At 40.8% G+C, this 19,852-nt stretch overlaps 1 long non-coding RNA gene across 1 annotated transcript in view; it reads left to right on the forward strand.

The window, feature by feature from the left end:
• The window catches only part of LOC140104187 (uncharacterized), a 207,084-nt gene that overhangs the window by 16,402 nt on the left and 170,830 nt on the right, over positions 1–19,852 (forward strand). The window contains exon 2 of the long non-coding RNA XR_011850261.1: positions 12,132–12,335. This is a non-coding gene — a long non-coding RNA (uncharacterized lncRNA). The remainder of the gene's footprint in view (positions 1–12,131; positions 12,336–19,852) is intronic.

Below are 19,852 nucleotides of genomic sequence, written 5' to 3' on the forward strand. Positions count from 1 at the left end.
ATTACAGCTTCGCTTAAGCATGAGCAGCTGTTGGCAGGAGAGCCATGGGTAGCATCGTTGTAGTAAAGTTGCCTTTATTTCATAGCTGATGTACTTTTTCTACCTGGCCTGCTAACTTCTAAACCGCTAAACCCATCTCCCCATTCCTTGGCAGTCCTGCTCGGGCAGCTGGCTTTACACAATGGGATAACAGGCGATGGACAGCCCCAGCCAGCATCTCTCAAAGACATCAGGAGGAAATCAGGAGTTTGTTGGCGGGATCCTCACTTATTATGTTATTTGTTGTTTAATTAGCAGCCAGACAATACAGCTGCTAAGCTCCCGGCCTCGTCCAAGTCATATTTAAAACCCCAAATCTGAATGGATCTTGAAAATGCAGCTTTTTGGCACTTAAAAATATTTCAAGATGGATTTGGATGCACCGATCAGCACGAAGCCGAGCTACTTTAACATAAATTACGTGTCATTGAAAATTAAGCCAAAGCAAAGATCGATTCCAAGGTCTTCAAGAATATTTTCCACGAAAAAATACTTTAAAAATGTTCCTACAATACGTAATCCCGTGCTGCCCTCTCCAAGTTGTTTAATACGGCAGATAACACACTCACAGTGTATATTTAAAAGTTAGAAAGAGTTGTAAAAAGCTGGCGAATCACTTTGTGTGTGGAAGGGAAACTTCTTCTGACTATAGTACATGCAGTATAGTGTAACCATACAGTAAAATAAAGTGGCCTGACAAGGAAGCCTGAAGAGCAGCACAAGCAACACAGAGAGAACATGTAGTACAGGTAGAGGGCAGTACAGGACATGTAGTACAGGTAGAGGGCAGTACAGTACATTTAGTACAGGTAGAGGTCAGTACAGTGCATGTAGTACAGGTAGAGAGCAGTACAGGACATGTAGTATAGGTAGAGGGCAGTACAGTACATGTAGTACAGGTAGAGGGCAGTACAGTACATTTAGTACAGGTAGAGGTCAGTACAGTGCATGTAGTACAGGTAGAGAGCAGTACAGTACATGTAGTACAGGTAGAGGGCAGTACAGTACATGTAGTACAGGTAGAGGGCAGTATAGTACATGTAGTACAGGTAGAGGGCAGTGCAGTACATGTAGTACAGGTAGAGAGCAGTACAGTACATGTAGTACAGGTAGAGGGCAGTACAGTACATGTAGTACAGGTAGAGGGCAGTATAGTACATGTAGTACAGGTAGAGGGTAGTGCAGGACAAGTAGTACAGGTAGAGGGCAGTACAGGACATGTAGTATAGGTAGAGCGCAGTACAGTACATGTAGTACAGGTAGAGGGCAGTACAGTACATGTAGTACAGGTAGAGGGCAGTGCAGGACAAGTAGTACAGGTAGAGGGCAGTACAGTACATGTAGTACAGGTAGAGGGCAGTATAGTACATGTAGTACAGGTAGAGGGCAGTACAGTACATGTAGTACAGGTAGAGGGCAGTACAGTACATGTAGTACAGGTAGAGGGCAGTACAGTACATGTAGTACAGGTAGAGGGCAGTATAGTACATGTAGTACAGGTAGAGGGCAGTACAGTACATGTAGTACAGGTAGAGGGCAGTACAGTACATGTAGTACAGGTAGAGGGCAGTGCAGGACAAGTAGTACAGGTAGAGGGCAGTACAGGACATGTAGTACAGGTAGAGGTCAGTACAGTACATGTAGTACAGGTAGAGGGCAGTACAGTACATGTAGTACAGGTAGAGGGCAGTATAGTACATGTAGTACAGGTAGAGGGCAGTGCAGTACATGTAGTACAGGTAGAGAGCAGTACAGTACATGTAGTACAGGTAGAGGGCAGTACAGTACATGTAGTACAGGTAGAGGGCAGTATAGTACATGTAGTACAGGTAGAGGGTAGTGCAGGACAAGTAGTACAGGTAGAGGGCAGTACAGGACATGTAGTATAGGTAGAGCGCAGTACAGTACATGTAGTACAGGTAGAGGGTAGTACAGGACAAGTAGTACAGGTAGAGGGCAGTACAGTACATGTAGTACAGGTAGAGGGTAGTACAGGACAAGTAGTACAGGTAGAGGGCAGTACAGGACATGTAGTACAGGTAGAGAGCAGTACAGTACATGTAGTACAGGTAGAGGGTAGTGCAGGACAAGTAGTACAGGTAGAGGGCAGTACAGGACACGTAGTATAGGTAGAGAGTAGTACAGTACATTTAGTAAAGGTAGAGGTCAGTACAGTGCATGTAGTACAGGTAGAGGTCAGTACAGTGCATGTAGTACAGGTAGAGAGCAGTACAGTACATTTAGTACAGGTAGAGGGCAGTACAGTACATGTAGTACAGGTAAAGGGCAGTATAGTACATGTAGTACAGGTAGAGGGTAGTGCAGGACAAGTAGTACAGGTAGAGAGCAGTACAGTACATGTAGTACAGGTAGAGGGCAGTATAGTACATGTAGTACAGGTAGTGGGCAGTACAGGACATGTAGTACAGGTAGAGGGCAGTACAGGACATGTAGTATAGGTAGAGCGCAGTACAGTACTTGTAGTACAGGTAGAGGGTAGTACAGGACAAGTAGTACAGGTAGAGGGCAGTACAGGACATGTAGTACAGGTAGAGAGTAGTAAAGTACATGTAGTACAGGTAGAGAGCAGTACAGTACATGTAGTACAGGTAGAGGGTAGTGCAGGACAAGTAGTAGAGTTAGGGAGCAGTTCAGGACATGTAGTACAGGTAGAGAGTAGTAAAGTACATGTAGTACAGGTAGAGAGCAGTACAGGACATGTAGTATAGGTAGAGGGTAGTACAGGACATTTAGTACAGGTATAGGGCAGTACAGGACATTTAGTACAGGTATAGGGCAGTACAGGACATGTAGTACAGGTAGAGGGCAGTACAGTACATGTAGTACAGTTAGGGGGCAGTACAGCACATGTAGTACAGGTAGAGAGCAGTACAGGACATGTAGTACAGGTAGAGGGCAGTACAGTACATGTAGTACAGGTAGAGGGCAGTACAGTACATGTAGTACAGTTAGGGAGCAGTACAAGACATGTAGTATAGGTAGAGAGCAGTACAGTACATGTAGTTCAGGTACAGGGCAGTACAGTACATGTAGTATGGGTAGTTTAAAGTATAGTACATGTAGTACAGGTAGAGGGCAGTACAGGACATGCAGTACAGGTAGAGAGCAGTACAGTACATTTAGTACAGGTATAGGGCAGTACAGTACATGTAGTACAGGTAGAGGGCAGTACAGTACATGTAGTACAGGTAGAGGGCAGTACAGGACATGTAGTATAGGTAAAGAGCAGTACAGTACATGTAGTACAGGTACAGGGCAGTACAGTTCATGAAGTATGGGTAGTTTAAAGTATAGTACATGTAGTATGGGTAGTGAGCAGTCCAGTAGATGCAGCACCGGTAAAGAGGGTTCTGAATTAGGAAATGCCCTATCTGGCTTTCTCTGGAAAAAGCATTGACAAATTAACCCTAACCTAAATTTTTATGAGGATAAACAAGAACAAATCTGGTGGTCCAGGAATGATATTTATAGAATCATCCTTGTTGGTCAAGTGCAGGGGCAGAAGGATATCTGTCGGGAAACTTCCTGGGGATCCTTCCACCATTAAGGCTGCACATGCTACACATTTGTCTATGACTCTCCCCCACTGCACTCTACATCCTGAAGTCTGCTCCGCCCATTATTGGGAGGACATGGTCTCTGCTCCATCTGGTGATTGGCTAAACAGGAAGTGGGGTGCAGTAGGGATCAGGAGCAGAGGTAATGGAACAACACAAAAATAGGGAATGATAATTAACATTTGATTATTTTTCTGATCCCCTGTTGGATCAGACAACCCATTAAGAACCATCTTTTGGGAGCTGTCAAGGATGTAAGTTCTGTTTTCACTCCAAAAGAGACAGATAGAAATTGTTATATAGAAGAGTATAAAAATAGAGATGAGCGAGCACTAAAATGCTCGGGTGCTCGTTATTCGAGACAAACTTTTCCAGATGCTCGAGTGCTCGTCTCGAATAACGAGCCCCATTGAAGTCAATGGGAGACCCGAGCATTTTTCAAAGGGACCATGGTTCAGGAATAAAATGTGTTATTTAATTGAAAAAGAATGTCTTCTGATAAGTGATCAGATGTATGCAAACATCTGCAATCTATTCTTCACTGTTCCGCGCGTATATTATCTCCCGACAAGTTAACAGATGTGAAGAACAATGAAGAATAGAATAAAAACAGTGAACACAGGATCATTTAAGTGAAAAACGCAGTGAAAAACACAGTGAAGAATAGATTACAGATATTCGGCACATCTGCTTACTTGTCGGGGTGATACGCTGTCCCGGGATCGCTCCTCTTCTTCCACTGAAGTCTCCCCGTGCTGCCCGATGTCTCCCCGTGCTGCCCGATGTCTCCCCTTGCTGCCCGATGTCTCCCCCGTGCTGCCCGATGTCTCCCCCGTGCTGCCCGATGTCTCCCCCGTGCTGCTTGATGTCTCCCCGTGCTGCCCGATGTCTCCCCCGTGCTGCCCGATGTCTCCCCCGTGCTGGCCGATGTTTCCCCCGTGCTGCCCGATGTCTCCCCGTGCTGCCCGATGTCTCCCCCGTGCTGGCCGACGTCTCCCCCGTGCTGGCCGATGTCTCCCCCGTGCTGCCCGATGTCTCCCCCGTGCTGCCCGATGTCTCCCCCGTGCTGCCCGATGTCTGCCCCGTGCTGCCCGATGTCTCCCCGTGCTGTCCGATGTCTCCCCCGTGCTGCCCGATGTCTCCCACGTGCTGCCCGATGTCTCCCCCGTGCTGCCCGATGTCTCCCCTCTGCCCGATGTCTCCCCGTGCTGCTTGATGTCTCCCTGCTGCTTGATGTCTCCCTGCTGCCGTTCCGCGCGTATCTTCCGATAAGTAAGCAGATGTGCCGAACATCTGTAATCTATTCTTCACTGTGTTCTTCACTGTCTTTTTCACTTAAATGATCCTGTGTTCACTGTTTTTATTCTATTGTTCATTGTTCTTCACTGTGTTTTTTTAATTAAATGCTCGATCTCGAGCAGGGGAAATACTCGTCCGAGCAACGAGCCGTTTCGAGTACCTTAATACTCGAACGAGCATCAAGCTCGGACGAGTATACTCGCTCATCTCTATATAAAAACCTTCACACAAAAACCTATGAAGCTTTTACACTTCAATTTATATGTTTTGCTTTTGGTACTTTTTTTTTTTCATTTTGGAGGGGACATGCCCTTTAAGAATTTCCATCTATGTAAGTGTATCCTTGTCTCTCCATGTTTCGAGCATGAGGATAAAGTGATATACGCAGCGATGTAATGGCCCGGCGTATAGCGGTAATGAACTGTATTTGTCCTAGTGTGCGGCTTGCAGCTGTATTCACCTCCATATCAAGTGAAACACAGACAGTAAAACAAGCCGCAGTATATAATTTATTTCCTTCATTATATAAAATTTTGCTGTTGACAATGAACTGCCTCACTTTAGGTCTTTGGTGAATTAAAAACTGCTACTTATCCGTATCGCCGCGCGTGAGACGTTCCTGGTAAGGCATACAAATGTGTCACTAAATGCAAACAAAAGCAAATTAGTGCCAATGAAGAGATAGTTTGTAGCCAGGAAAAAAAACTGATATTGCTCAAGATAAGCTACATGGGGTAAATTGGCATCCATACACGGAGCTGGCAATCATAAAGCAACTTGACGTTTTCTGCAATGAAGAGATAGATTTATCCAATATTAGGACTAATTGGGCATGGCGCATACATAATCATTTGGACCACGGCGTAGACATGCACAGAACAATAATCAACATAAACTGGCTCTTCCATTATGGTGCTGGCCTTAGCCCCATGGAATAGAAAACCTTAATTATTTTACCCCTTTGCAGATTCCTCTTGACTTCAATATTTTGGATTCCTTGACCCCCTGTCTGTTTTCTGACTATCCATTTGCCTATCGATTTTGTACTGCATCTACCCTCTTGCTTCTGACCCATATTTTGTCGACTACTCCTCCTGTCTTTGTCTCTCTGTGGAATGCCGACCAGTTGTCACCAACCACTTAGGGTAATGGGTAATTAGGTAGGGCCGCCTGGGAAGGGGACTTTGCCTTCATTGTCCTTGATTGCCCTTCCAGTCCATCCAGACGCACCCTTGTAGCAGCATAACAGTTTGGTTTCTAGTGGAGTGATACACACAGATTTTTCCGCTCTAGGTGGAGGCAGAGTTATTTTGCAAATTTTGCATTAGAAAGGTTGGATTCCTCACCCTAAATTATCATTAATTATTAACATAAATCAGATTCTAAACTTGTGCCTGGACTCAGTTTTTAAATGCAGAAAGTGTAAGGACTTTATACAAATCCCACGCACTGTGCTGCAGATAATTTGGGTTGCATTCATAAGAGATCTTCCAAAAAAGACTTATCTGGGGTCCTTAATGATAACATATGTGGGGGGAAAGAAATGTATTCCATGATATAAACTTACCCAACCCTCCACCCCCTCCTCACTTTCCCTACCTATTTGACTACGTCCCTGGGTGACAGCCCCCTAACAGATGACATGGAACAATTCAGAAAGTGAAGAATAAGGAGAATGAATCAATTGTGTGCATGTACATGGGGAATTATAAAGGAATAGCTGTCAGATAAGCCAGTCTTCATGTGACAGCTACTGAAACTGTATAAATCATGTGAGTGGAAGGAAAATAGACAGACAGACAGATGATAGATGATAGATAGGAGATAGATAGATAGATAGATATATGGATAAAAAGATATATAGTGCATAAGTTGGTGGATGGATAGAAAGAAAGAAAGAATGATGAAAAGATAGATACCAGTAAATAATAGATAGATGGATGGATGGATAGATACATTGATAGTTGTTGTAAGCATATACTGATAAATAGATATATAATAGATGGATAGATAGAAAGAAAGATACAAAGATAGATAAATAATAAATAGATGATGATAGATAGATATATAGATAGGTAGATAGATAGATAGATAGATAGATAGATAGATAGATAGATAGTCGATGGATGCATATATGGATAAATAGATATACAGTAGATAAATGGATGGATGGATAGATAGGTAGGTAGATAGAAAGATAAAAGGATAGATGAATAATAGATATATAGTAGATGGCTGGGTGGATGGATGAATAGATAAAAAGATAGATAGATAGATAGATAGATAGATAGATAGATGATAGATAGCTAATAGATAGATGATAGATAAATAAAATGATAGATAGATAGATAATAGATAGATAGATAGATAGATAGATAGATAGATAGATAGATGATAGATAGATAGATAGATAGAATGATAGATAAATAATAGATAGATGATGGATAGAGCAGCTGCACACAATCCTGAGATATATAGTTAATATGGATAGTTAAGATAAAACATCTTTAAAAAGTCCTTTAAGAAGGTGAGATGTCTTCCGCCTCTATCTGCCGATCTGCTCCTCATTATTATTCTGCAAACTGTAAGGGGGGGGGAAATGTGAATGGAATAATCTTTTAAATTTTTTATCATTTTTCAAATAGCTTATGAAGATTATGTTGTCTTAAGTCCATCAGGATCAGATAACTACCAAAGATGAATTGGGGATTAATCTTCAATTACTCTTCAGATTGCTGTTGTACGACTTGTCATGAATTTCTATCAGATATGAGAAGTGTAAAGTAAGAGCAGAGTGCATGTGCTTAACATGTTCATCTGATAACAGGACTATTGAATATTATAGAGCATCCCCAATAAAAGTTCTTATACACTATGAGGAATTAAAGGGGTCATCCGCTTTTCAATAAATCTCTTCCATTAGATACTTCTCTGCATGTATATGCATCCATGTCTTGTCATATATGGACACAGTTGGGCACATTTACTTACTCGTCCGGAGGAATTCATGAAGTACGGAGTGTCTGACGATAATGCACTCTGCCGCGATTCACTAAGATCGTGCGCCCGATATTCTGCATGTGCCGCTTCCCCGCTCAGGTCCGACAGAGTTCACCTTCTTCTTCCTGGTGCATGTAAGTGCTTTGCTTGTGACACAATTTGAAAGATAAATCCTGCCCTCAGTCCGAATCAATCGGATCTTCCGGCGGCCGCCCTCAATTACTGTCGCATGAAAGCAGCGCAGCTGCGGCAAAATCTGAATGCATGTGACACAATCCCCTGTTAAATACCTGCCACAGCGGCGCAATTCCAGAAAACTTAAAAAATCTGACGAAAGTGCGATCCGCGTCTCTTAGTAAATAAGCCAAAGTTAATGCACCAGCAGCAGAATAGTGAGTGCAGCTCTGTGGTATATTACTGGATGTAACTCAGGATCAGTACAGGATAAGTAATGTCATGTATGTACACAGTGACTGCACCAGCAGCAGAATAGTGAGTGCAGCTCTGGAGTATAATACAGGATGTAACTCAGGATCAGTACAGGATAAGTAATGTCATGTATGTACACAGTGACTGCACCAGCAGCAGAATAGTGAGTGCAGCTCTGGAGTATAATACAGGATGTAACTCAGGATCACTACAAGATAAGTAATGTCATGTATGTACCTAGTGACTGCACTAGCAGTAGAATAGTGAGTACAGCTCTGGGGTTTAATAGAGGATGTAACTCAGGATCAGTATAGGATAAGTAATGTCATGTATGTACACAGTGACTGCATCAGCAGCAGAATAGTGAGTGCAGCTCTGGGGTTTAATAGAGGATGTAACTCAGGATCAGTACAGGATAAGTAATGTCATGTATGTACCCAGTGACTGCACCAGCAGCAGAATAGTGAGTGCAGCTCTGGGGTTTAATAGAGGATGTAACTCAGGATCAGTACAGGATAAGTAATGTCATGTATGTACCCAGTGACTGCACCAGCAGCAGAATAGTGAGTGTTCAATTAAAGTTAGACATAAGCTGTGAAGTAATCTGCTGGTGTATGTATAATTGTGCGCTTGTTCTGACCAGCGCTCGCAGGACTGGATTTTAGTATTATTAATGGTAAAATCACGCTGGAGACTTGGCTTGTGAGCTGAGCACATTGATAAATCTCTCTGCTGGCACCGGAGATTATCCGCATCCCAGCGTTCTTTTCTTAGTGGTCATTTGGTTGCCAACTTGGCACATTTATGCAAAGAGCGATGATTCCCGTTCAGTTTCCTGCGCGATGACCCGGTGTCTCTAACACGAGGACGCCGCGTCTGTCTGTGCCTGTTACAGATGACGCTGCGAGAGCAGGAGTTGTCGCATAGACACAGATTATTGTGAATCATGAGCGAACATCTAGCGAGGCAGGGAGCCGAGGAGATAATACTGATGACTCCCTGGCATTGGCCGGTATTGGGGAGGTGACTCAACTCGCCAGATTTATTCCTAATAGTCCAAATATTCTACCTAATCCGCGCAATTCTTAGCTCCTGTGCCATAATAAAGGGCTCTGGGAGGAAAGCACATTACTTTCGGGAGGCAGTGCGTGTGTTTGGACGCCGGTGCTCAGTCTACCCTACAAACCTGCAGCAGGGACAGACAATTTAGGATAATTTTGTATGTTATATTCACAGATGAAAGTGATTTCAAGGGATTGTCCAAGATCTGTAGCATAAAGAGACCACACTGCTCAGATAAAAGATGTAGCAGCTTTACTTTCTACCAAGCACAGTGCCATCCAGTGTGTAGTGGCTGTGCCTGGAATTGCAGCTTAGAACCATTGACTTGAAAGTAAAGTAGACTATCTCTTGTAGAAAAGCTGAGTGACAACCAATATGGCATCTTGTATAAATCAAATAAAGAAAATGTCATCAGTTACTATATAGATCAGGTATTCACTCATACTGCTCATGTCACCTTATGTATTATACCATTCATCACTGTGTGTATTATCCATATACTGCAACATCACTGTGTGTTATCTCTGTACTGTGACATCACTGTGTGTATTATCCCTGTACTGTGACATCACTGTGTGTATTATCCCTGTACTGTGACATCACTGTGTGTATTATCCCTGTACTGTGACATTACTGTGTGTATTATCCCTGTACTGTGACATCACTGTGTGTATTATCCCTGTACTGTGATATCACTGTCTGTATTATCTCTGTACTGTGACATCACTATCTGTATTATCTCTGTACTGTGACATCACTGTGTGTATTATCCCTGTAATGTGACATCACTGTGTGTAATATCCCTGTACTGTGACATCACTGTGTGTATTATCCCTGTACTGTGACATCACTGTGTGTATTATCCCTGTAATGTGACATCACTGTGTGTAATATACCTGTTTTTCTTGTTTCACTTCTATGGGATCTCTGTAAATAGCCCAGGGACTGGCTAAGCAGATTTCAGAATTCCCATACATGTGAAAGACATTATTAATAAGAAGTTTGTTCTTTTATTTGCTGTCTTTTGGAGGATGGAGATCTTATGGAGGCGCTGTTGCATTACATTCTATGAAAACGAATGGTGGTGAAGAGCGGTACTGCAAGACACAGAAGTAGAAGTTTTAGTGAAATCACAAGAAAATGATCTGCACTTGAAACATTCAAATCTGAATCTAATATCAGTCCAATATAATCTTCCTTTTCTGCCTGATCCATCCTCTTTATGTTGCTGTGCGTATAGTAAAGATTTCCTACATCCGCACCTTCCATCACAAAGAGACAAATCTTCAATGACCTTAAAGTAAAGAAGAAAATCAGAACTGAGCTTTCAGCGCAGAACACGGAATAGATGTTTTTATCATTTTTAAAGCCCTGACAACATCATTTATTTATTAGCCTGCACTCAATTCACACGTCAGACATAAGAATATTTATCACCAGAGGCAATTATGTCAAATGGCAATTTACCTTTTTTTCCTGCTCCGCAAAATAGAGAGAAATCGCAGCGAATTATGTGGCGTTTTATAAAGGGGACCCAGCGAGCAAACTTAATGAAGATTGACTTGTGTATTCAGCCTTTCTGAATAGTGTATTGACTTTATTAATAATAAGCCATCAGCGAGGCATAAAATACCTGAAAGAAATGTTCTTCTTTCTTAAGGAGTCAAATAAACATGGGGTGAAGCGCGATACCAGCGGGATGGGAAGTCCGGGTGTCATTGTGTTGTCTGCTACGTGGATTGTTCAGATTGTTTTTGTTATCTTCTCTATTTTGAAAATAAGAACATAATAATAGAATGAAAAAATAAATAGAACACTCATAACATTCTCTGGATGAACTCTAAGCTTCACAACAGGAAACTTCCACTACGGATCTACCTATTAATGTCGATCCGTGGGGGGTGCATCTAACGTATGTAAGAATAGTCCTTTTTAGGGCTAATCCTTTATTCTCCTCTATCTTTGCTAGTCTTCAATCAGGGTAATATGCAATTTTTCTAAAGAGGGGTGGAGTAGCCTGAGCTGAGGCTACACCAAGTGGCTACTCCACAGACCAGTAGCCTCTTTGATCCTTCTACCCAGACATCTTCAGCGCACAGCTACAAGGAGTTCGGAGTTCTGTGCATGCGCAAAACACAGCCCAGCGACTGCACGATCTCATCTCCAGAGCCGGAGCTACAGCGCATGCGCAGAACTCCGGCTTCGCGGACGAGTGAGAGCAGCTCCTTGTTGCTGCGCACTGAAGATACAAATAATAAATCTGAATATATAAATTGTGATGGGTGGACCAGAACCATGTTCGGATCCATGACAGATATTTTGGGTTCGGGCCTCCCAAACTCAGAGTTGAGTCACCTGCGATCGGTGCTGCGATCATGTTAACAGCATAGCCACAGGGAGCAACAGAGAGATGGCACAGATTCCTGGGAAAACAGAAGTGCACATTCAAATGCTCCTGGTAGTTTTGCTGGCAATTAGAGAGTTAACACCTTTAAATAGCGGGGGTTCGATTTCGGTCCCTGGACTCAACCAGGAACATATTTTTGAGGTACGTTTGGGTTTAGTCGAACTTGGTCGAACCTGAACCCCAATGAATCCGTTCATCCCTATATATAAAACATATATACATCTGGATATTTCTCCTGCATTTCCACTGGTCTCATCGTTGAAGGGTTAACTTTCTATTCACAATTTACAGACATATCTATAAATATATTTCCACAGAATCCGCCTACGACTGAGTTGTTTTGTGCAGTTTGATAAAAGCAGCATTCGAACTTTGGGCCGCAGTAAGAAGCAGGTGCTGGAGCTCCCGGAGAGACCTGCAGGACAGCGGGAGGCCGCACGGGTCGTCCACAGGAACAGGTGACCATCTGCACCACCCCGGGATGTACGTCTGAGATAAGTGACACTGGACCTGCATGCTGGGTAATTATTCCACAACACCTGGGATGAAGTGTTACCACCATGGCTGGAGATGTATAGGTGGCTGAAGTGCAGCTGATAACTGCGAGTGTCCTACACTGCCAAATGCTAAGCAGAAAAAATCACGGAAAGAGAAGGTTTTCATTTAACTCTTTTATAATATGTGCTACATCATCATGGATGTGGGATATACTACACGGAGGGATCCATTGTGTATCTATAATATGTGCTATATCCTCATGGATGTGGGATATACTACACGGAGGGATCCATTGTGTATCTATAATATGTGCTATATCCTCATGGATGTGGGATATACTACACAGAGGGATCCATTGTGTATCTATAATATGTGCTATATCCTCATGGATGTGGGATATACTACACGGAGGGATCCATTGTGTATCTATAATATGTGCTATATCCTCATGGATGTGGGATATACTACACGGAGGGATCCATTGTGTATCTATAATATGTGCTATATCATCATGGATGTGGGATATACTACACGGAGGGATCCATTGTGTATCTATAATATGTGCTATATCCTCATGGATGTGGGATATACTACAAGGAGGGATCTATTGTGTATCTATAATATGTGCTATATCCTCATGGATGTGGGAGATACTACACGGAGGGATCTATTGTGTATCTATAATATGTGCTATATCCTCGTGGATGTGGGATATACTACACGGAGGGATCTATTGTGTATCTATAATATGTGTTATATCCTCGTGGATGTGGGATATACTACATGGAGGGATCTATTGTGTATCTATAATATGTGCTATATCCTCGTGGATGTGGGATATACTACACGGAGGGATCTATTGTGTATTTATAATATGTGCTATATCCTCGTGGATGTGGGAGATACTACACGGAGGGATCTATTGTGTATCAATAATATGTTCTATATCCTCGTGGATGTGGGATATACTACATGGAGGTATCTATTGTGTATCTATAATATGTGCTATATCCTCGTGGATGTGGGAGATACTACACGGAGGTATCTATTGTGTATCTATAATATGTGCTATATCCTCGTGGATGTGGGAGATACTACACAGAGAGATCTATTGTTTATCTATAATATGTGCTATATCCTCGTGGATGTGTGATAAACTACACGGAGGGATCTATTGTGCATCTATAATATGTGCTCAGGGCCGGATTAAGGTTGGTGGGGGCCCTTGTGCGCAAAACATGGTGGGGGCACCCATTGAATATAGCCCAGACAGGGAACAGCAATCGCTATATACCACTCCACAGCAATAACTATATACAGCCTCCGCAGTAATCACTGTATACAGCACCCAGTGTTTACTGTATACAGCCCCCAGACATCACTATATACCCCCACAGCAATCACTATATAAAGCCCCCAGCAGTCACTGTAAACAGCTTCCCCAGCAACCACTGTATACAGCTCCCCCAGAAATCAATGTATACAGCTCCCACTAAGTCAGGTACATCGGCAGGATACGGCCCGGGGAGCCCAGAGCTAAATACACTGTTGGCGATTTGGGCGGTCATGCGACACATTTGGAGGGGTCCCTTTAAGAGCAAAGTGGTGGGGGCCAAGGGGAGGAGGTATCTATTGTGTTTCTATAATATGTGCTATATCCTCACCAAAAAATTGCGCAAATACCCCATTGTGCTCAAAAAGTCACTAAAATACAACAGACTAAGATAAATCTGCCCCTTAGTGCATGGGGCTCCGGCCTTTTATAATGATACCAGAACCATGTTAGATAGGGGCAACAGAAGCAACACTTGAACTCTCTAAAAGTGACTCATCTTAGGCAAAAAGTGACTCATTTTCTTATGAAATTGGATATTTTTTTTTAACTCGGGTAAATGAATGAGTTTTTACTTTGCATTTTGTTTGGTGCGTAAAAGAAACTAGTTACTAGTTAGAATTTTCTACATTCTTTTACTTTTCCACAGCACTGCACATATAGCGGCGCCAACAAAAGAGTCTGCACTGTATCATCCCGTTATTTTCTGGCATCACTATTGGTATCTCCCAAACTCATCTCATCTATGAAAATAAACCCAGCCCTGCTACATCTGTATGAAAAGTTTTGAAAAGATTTTTAAAAAAAACAATACAAAAACCACACGTCTGACCAGGGATCCGCAAAAGATAAAAACTGACACGTCTCTTCTCCCTCTCACTACAAAAGGCGAGCAGATGATTTACAGATCCTGTAGAGACAGATTAAAATGATCGGCGCTTGTGCCGCACTTCAAACAGATTTTTTTAAAACTATATTTTATTCCCAAAGTAGAATCAAATTCCGCAATCTCCCGGAACGTTCCATAAAACCAGCTGCAGATGATGTGACCCCGGACACGTAGAGACAGCGCAGACCTTTGGAAACGTGTGACTCCTCTTTACAAGGTACATTTCAAATGAGAAACCAAATGAAACGTGTTAGTCGGATAACGGCAGTGATTGAACTTAATGATTACATTAATAGGGACCAGGTTGAAAGGAAAATCCCGAGCTTTGCATTTTGTTGAATTCAGCAGAGTTAAACATACTTGGAAATCGGATCAAAGCGCTCTTTGATTTATTTGAAAGTCATAAATGAACCATTTCCAGTTTTTTTGAACCCAATAAAGTTTGTTTGCTGTATGTTAGCATTCCTCACCCCATCCGCATCACCCAGCGAGGAGATGGAAGAGCCGCAGCCTTGTGTGGCCCTTACATAATGGATCCCACACCACGGATATCCCGGATGGAGGGAAAGCGGAAAAAGGAACGTAACGGACAATCACTGGAAGAATAAAGAGAGGACCAGTATTTCTATCTACATATATAACTAATTCCTATCTCAACAGAACAAAAATAGTAAAAAAAACCCACCTTGGTGATGGATATTTATTCCATGGGGCAACGGTTCAGTCTGACGACCTTTCTCCGGACTGAATGAAGATCCAGCAATGAGATTTTTACTTGACTTTTTGAGTTCTGCACCGGACCCTCAGTGGTTTACTGTACAAACTAACTGCCTGCCTTATGTTCTGTCTAATATATGTCTCTAATCCATCTATAGTTTAATTCTATCTATTTATTCATCTATCTCTCATATCTATCTCTATCTTCTATCTATTTATCTGTTTTTATCTGTATCTTATTTCTATCCCTAATCTATCCATCTTTATATCATAGCTATCTCTATCTATTTATCTATCATCTATCATTGTCTTACAGCTATCTATCTATCTATCTATCTATCTATCTATCTATCTATCTATCTATCATCTATCTATCTATCTATCTATCTCATATCTATCTATCTATCTATCTATCTATCTATCATCTATCTATCTATCAATCTATCTATCATCTCCTATCTTCTATCTACTGGTATCTATCTATCTCATATCTATCTATCTATCTATCATCTATCTATCTATCTATCTATCTATCTATCTATCTATCTATCTATCATCTATCTATCTATATATCTATCATCTATCTATCTATCTATCTATCTATCATCTATCTATCTATCTATCTATCTATCTATCTATCTATCATCTATCTATCTATCTATCTATCTATCTATCTATCTATCATCTATCTATCTATCTATCTTTGTATCTATCTATCATCTATCTATCTATCTATCATCTATCTATCTATCTATCTATCATCTATCTATCTATCTATCTATCTATGTATCTATCTATCTATCTCATATCTATCTATCTATCTATCTATCATCTATCTATCTATCAATCTATCTATCTATCTATGTATCTATCATCTATCTATCTATCTATCTATCTCATATCTATCTATCTATCTATCTATCTATCTATCATCTATCTATCTATCAATCTATCTATCATCTATCTATCTATCTCATATCTATCTATCTATCATCTATCTATCTATCTATCTATCTATCTATCTATTATCTATCTATATCTCTATCTATCTATCTATCATCTATCTATCTATCTATCTATCATCTATCTATCTATCTATCATCTATCTATCTATCTTTGTATCTATCTATCATCTATCTATCTATCTATCTATCATCTATCTATCTATCTATCATCTATCTATCTATCTATCTATCTATCTATCTATCTATCTATCTATCTATCATCTATCTATTATCTATCTATCTATCTATCTATCTATCTATTATCTATCTATCTATCTATCTATTATCTATCTATCTATCTATCTCCAATCTATCTATCTATCTCCAATCTATCTATCTATCTATCTCCTATCTATCTATCTATCTATCTATCTCCTATCTATCTATCTATCTATCTATCATCTATCTATCTATCTATCTATCTATCTATCTATCGATCTATCTAGAATCAAGAAAAAACAGCACATCAATAGTTCAATAGAAAAATTTGAGGATACATTATTCACATTAAGAGTGCAAAAATACAACATTTCGGTTACTACTTCTCCAGTACAGACTCTTTACTTCTTCCTGTCTTCCCGACACACAGGAAGTCCCTAGATATTTCTCTTAACCAATCACTGTGCACAACAGTGACCCGCCTCAATCAGTGATTGGCTGTCTCCTGTGGAGGACGTTTAAGTTTCTGGGCCAGTTTGGTCTGAAGTTGGTATAATTTTGTTATGTTACTTTCCTCATTTTGTAAAACCCCTGTAAGAGATCTGTGCAGGAGATATAGGAGGATGGAGATAATAATGTTCTTGCTCTTGATGGAGGTCATGCCGCAGTTTTGCCCATAGCAAGTTTAGCAATGGGCCCCCGAGGTCCGAATACTCTATGTATAAGCACTTTTCCTTTAAAAATGCAGAGCCAGGCCATTCCCTACCTCAACCCTTGTCAAGGTATATAGACGATTATAGCTAAATATAGGTTTCTCTTCTTCTCCCTGAATCCATTAATAACCATCTGTTTTCAGTGGTCACCGGGGGGACGCAGCTCGCTTTGTCACGTTGGGCCATTATAGGTGATAAATCTATAGAAAGAAGACGTAATGAATGAAATCACTGTCACAACTTACACCAGCACAGTATTAGGTGTATTACAACATAATTAACCTAATTATAGCATAAAAGAGATACATATCGGAAATCCCCGATTACGGTTTAACACCGTTTTCCAGTAATTGACAACTTTTATTATGCGTAGAATATTCCTTATATCTGTGAGATATATCCCCTGGTAACATATAATAATAATAATAAAAAAATAATAATAATGATAATAATAAAATAATAATAATAATAATAATAATAATAATAATTAAAAAACATATTTTTACAGTAACTGACAGCTTTAATTATGCATAGAATATTCCTAATATCTGTGAGATATATCCCCTGGTAACATATTATAATAATAATAATAATAATAATAATAATAATAATAATAAATGATAATAAAGTAATAATAATCGTTATTCATATAGCGCCATCAAATTCCATAGCGCTTTACAAATCATATACATAAATAATATTACATTACAGAGTACAAACAGGAGGACTATGATCACAAGAGCTTACAATCTATTTACATATAGAGGCCATTGCTTATGCTAGCATAGAGATAACCCTTGAGTAATATTTTCATAATTTAATGATTTCCCTGTTCCCAAAAATTTTCATATACCCTAAAAATGTTCTACCCTGAGGTTAACTGTGCTCCAAATTCACGACACATATTTAGGGAAATCTACCATCAAAATCCATCATGATAAAGCATGGACACTTACTTATAGATCCAGGCACCGTGACTATGGTAATCTTCTTATATTTGTTATCCATGACCTCCTTCCTTCTAATATTAACTTTTAAAATTATTGCCAGAATATCTCCATGCTGTAGCTTTACAAGCTGTTACACTGTGCAGGAGCATTTCCCCTTCCCATTGTGTAATTAAAGTTCTTTTGCAACCGATTGCAGCAGGCAGATGGAGGAGGTGATACATGCCCCTTTAACAGTGTTACAGCCTGTGAAGTTACATCATGGGGGGCTCTGGTTATGCCCCCCATAGCACATCTGGCTGATTAGCATAACAGTTGATTTTAGAAGGAAGAAGGCCATGGACAACACAAATAGGAAGATTTCCACAGTCATGGAGTGAGTGCATGCCCTTAATTACTCTTGAATTTAATTAATTCATGTCCACTCCCACCTATTTTAAAAATCCATGAGATTGAAGTGTAGAAATAGTGTGTATTCTTTTTCCACAGTATCTGAAACCCTTCATTTAGCAGTCACCATCACCTTATTGGTTCCTAAATGGATTGGGCAGTAGTTGGGTGTGGATGGGTAGGGGGCCGACCCCTGATCCTTGCACCAATCACCTAGACAGAGAGCCAGGAGCAGCTGGTTCCATGCCAACTCCTTGCTGTGATTACAGATTCTGCCCTACACAGGGTAATAGAGCTAAATGCTTCCAGTTCCTCATCCCATTGTTGACAGAATGGAAAACAGCTGATTTTTTTTCCCAAAAAAAGAACAGGTCTCAGTGGTGACTTCTCAATAATCAGGTCTCCGCTGTGGCCAGTGTTTAGTCCGTTTTAAATGGGAGGCAGGATAATTCATTATCTCCTGCTGCAGCTCCTCCTATTCATCAGTACTAGTATATCATAAATTACTAGTACTGGGGGTACTAGTAGATCATAAATTAAATAACAACATGCAATGTCAATCAGCTGCGTCTGAAGCCAGCAAGATCTTGTCATGTATCAAGTGGTCTGGACTCTAGTGATAGGGATGTAATATTACCACTGTACAAGCCATTGGTTCAGCCTCACCTGGAATATGCTGTGCAGTTCTGGGCACTGGTCCATAAAAAGGATACAGGAAAGAGCCACAACAATGATAAGGGGTATGGAGGGTCTCAGTTATGAGGAAAGATTAAAACAACTCAATTTATTTAGTCTGGAAAAGAGACGACTACGAGGGGACATGATTAATTTATATAAATATGTGAATGGTCCATACAAAAAATATGGTGGTAAGTTGTTTCAGATTAAATCAAATCAAAAGACGAGGGGGCACTGTCTCCGTCTGGAGAAAACAAGGTTTAATCACCAGAGGTGACAGGCTTCTTTACTATAAGAACTCTCAATCTGTGGAATAGCCAAGCTCAGGCGCTGGTCACAGCAGGGACAGCAGAGAGCTTCAAGAAGGGTTTGCATGCTTTTTTACACCTAAATAACCTTGATAGTTATGTTATATAGAATTGTTTCCCCTAAATCCATTCCTCATCCAATCCCTTCTCTTCCTTAGTTGAACTTGATGGACAAGTGTCTCTTTTCAACCGTGTAAACTCTGATACATCTTTACTATGAGAACTGTCAATCTGTGGAATAGACGAGCTCAGGCGCTGGTCACAGCAGGGACAGCAGAGAGCTTCAAGAAGGGTCTAGATGCCTTTTTACACTTAAATAACATATTTAACATAGTTATGTTATATAAAATTGTTTCCCCTAAATCCCTTCCCTTCCTTGGTTGAACTTGATGGACATGTGTC

Source organism: Engystomops pustulosus, chromosome 10 (assembly GCF_040894005.1).
Source record: "Engystomops pustulosus chromosome 10, aEngPut4.maternal, whole genome shotgun sequence".
Taxonomy (NCBI): domain Eukaryota; kingdom Metazoa; phylum Chordata; class Amphibia; order Anura; family Leptodactylidae; genus Engystomops; species Engystomops pustulosus.